This window comes from Malania oleifera, chromosome 1 (assembly GCF_029873635.1).
Source record: "Malania oleifera isolate guangnan ecotype guangnan chromosome 1, ASM2987363v1, whole genome shotgun sequence".
Classification (NCBI taxonomy): domain Eukaryota; kingdom Viridiplantae; phylum Streptophyta; class Magnoliopsida; order Santalales; family Ximeniaceae; genus Malania; species Malania oleifera.
In genome coordinates, this window is record NC_080417.1 from 97,649,879 (window position 1) to 97,652,699 (window position 2,821).

Below are 2,821 nucleotides of genomic sequence, written 5' to 3' on the forward strand. Positions count from 1 at the left end.
TGGATGGCTTATCATACCAATTTTGGGTGGCATTTACTTCCTCTTGCACAAGCTCAGGTTGGGAATGCATGTGAGGGGAATAATAACATGTATAGGAAGGGTCAGAAGAGATTTCACACACCTCTACACACACCATTGTCTGTAGTCCTAAAGACAGGCACTAGTCAAATTTTTTGGATATGACATGTAGAGTAGGGGCTAGGTCCTAGCTTGTGGCCAACTTGTAAACTCTCTTAGGTTTAGAAGTTGATGGATTAAGTAGTCTACGAGTTGTAGTCATGTGTTTCTGAGAGTTTTCATCCAAATTTTCAAAGAGAATCTAGGCTTCATTCTCATGCTTAGTGAGGAAAGTACCTCCGTATGACACATCTAGCAGGAACATATCTCTCTCAACTAACCCTTTGTAAAAAGTTTGGACTAATTGCCACTTGGGGACTTGATCATGTGGCCATTTATGGAGCAAGTCCCTAAAACGCTCCCAAGTCTCAAAAACAAGTTCCCTATCCATATGTGAGAAACTTGTTATGGCTCTCTGAAGCTGGTTAGTCTTCCAAATTGGGAAGTACTTTTTAAGAAATTCATGTTGCATAATTGCCTAGTTGGCCACTGAGTTCGGCTCTAAGGACGTCAGCCAATATTTTACCTTATCCTTTAGAGAGAATGGAAAAAGTTTAAGATGGAGAGCATCATCACTAAAATTAGGTATGCGGATGGTGGAACAGATTTCCAAGAATTCATATAGATGCTGATAAGGATTTTCAATAGAGTTCCCATGAAATTTGGGCAGCATCGAGATGATTGAAGTCTTTATCTCAAATTGTGCTGCCTAAACATTCAAGAACTAGATGTAGGACGTCAACGTGCATATATTAGGTACAAAGTAGTCCCCAAGAGGCTAAAGGGATTGCTCTCCTACCACAAGTAGGCGGGGAGCGTCGGGTTCCGGGATTTGTTTAGAATGAATCAGTGGATTATTTTTGATCGTGGCTTTCATTTCAGAGGAATCAACCTTCTCTGGATTGGACATAGGTTTCCTAAGGAACCTATGAGATTTTTTAATCTCAAGATCTATAGGAATTATCTCAGGTTCCAAAGAATGCAAACCAAACATACACACTTTAAAGCACACAGATTTAGACTTTAGAAATAGTAAACAAAAATAAAGAAACTGAAATTAACAAAGAAAGTGTAAAGTAAAAGGAGAGCAAATCAAAAGAACATGACTATAATACTCTAAAGCAGAAATTGGCTTATAACCGTAGCCAAGTCCCTAGCAATGATGCCAAAATTTGGTAGGCTCACAAAGACTTGGGTACTTAACTACCAAAAATAATATTTATAAACCTAACTATCCCAAGTTTAGTAGAAAGTGGGTAAGTAGGGTATCAATCCATGGAGACTTGAAGCGCATTTATTAAACCACTTCCAATTTAGTTTATGATACCCTTGTTATGAAAAAGAAGTAAAATGTGCTATTTTTCAATGGGTGGAATTTAACCAACTACTGGAAAGCGAGTAAATGAAAGCAAGTAAATCTATACTATTAGAAAGCGAGTAAATCTCTATGTTATTCTACTACTACAAAGTGATGTTGGGGTCGAAATTAGACGTTGGACGCCATGCTTCTAACTATATTCATCCAAACTTCCATAGAAGTACTAATCCAGGTGGGCCAAAGCGGGAGAGGGGCAATCAAAGGCATAGGGTAGCAAGGGTGCACCAACTGTTCGGAGTGTGGTTGGGAACCGGAGTATACCCTATCTCAATGCTGACGAACACCTCCATGGTTCTATAGCTAACTACTTCCCTCTGACTAATACGTAGTAGTGCTTAGACTGATCTGTAATCTTTCATTAAACACACAACAAGTAAATGTAAAGCAGTAAATTAAAAGCAGTAAATGAAAGCGTTAGTAAAAAGATCATCTCGTCATCATTCAAAATGTCTGTCACTAACACTAGAAGTACAAGAGGAGATCATATAATATACACGACTTTTGTATTAACGGTGGCAGTTGTCACAGACCATCAGACACTCCATACACGAACTGAAACTACTCTACTCCTACTTTAACTTGGCTCTCAATGACTTCCTAGGCCTTTCACTAACCTAAGAAAGGCCAAAGAGGAACCCAGAGCTTATATTTGTAGCGAATACTTATAGGCTCTAGGGTTTATAAGGGTTTTTTTACAAGTTAGGAAAGTTTGCAGCAAATATCGCGTAAAAGATCGTCGTTGTCAACCAAGTCACCCCTTTGTCACTTTTATGCGTGCCTTGGTCGAGACTTATGGGAGGTTATGGATTCGAATCTTCAATGTCTTCAGCTTCATTGTCCCTCAGGGTCTTGTTGGTTGAGTTGATGGTCGAGACATGTAGTATCTCGATCTTCAGGAAATCTTAGGAACTCAACATGGTCGCCCTTGGAGGTCCCTTGGTCAAACACTTCGCCGAGACTCTCGGTATTTCTACTCTTAGTTCTGTCTCAATATCTAGGTGTGGTCGCCCCAGAGAGTCACTTGGTCGTGCACTTGGTTGAACCTTGCAACATTCTGATCTCAGTTTGAACCTTGGAGTTCACAGTGGAAAACTAAGTCACCCTTGTGGGTGGTTGGTCGCATGACATAGTTGAGCATCATTTTCTTGTCCATTTATGATCCGAAGCTTCAAGAGCTTGGTTAAACATCTGAATTGAGCTTTGAATCCTCTAAATCCTCCTTAGCTTCTCATAATTCCTAACTCCATGGTTTTAACCTGTTTTTCCTAGAAAGACAAACAAACCTTGCATAGCTCTGAATAGTGATAACTTTAGGTGAATACACAA

The 2,821-nt window shown here is 39.6% G+C and overlaps 1 non-coding gene across 1 annotated transcript; it reads left to right on the forward strand.

Moving 5' to 3' along the window:
* The first annotated feature begins 434 nt into the window (after nt 1–434).
* Nucleotides 435–540, forward strand: LOC131147377 (small nucleolar RNA R71). The gene has a single exon (XR_009134763.1). It is a non-coding gene; the product is annotated as a small nucleolar RNA R71 (small nucleolar RNA).
* The last annotated feature ends 2,281 nt before the right edge of the window (nt 541–2,821 follow it).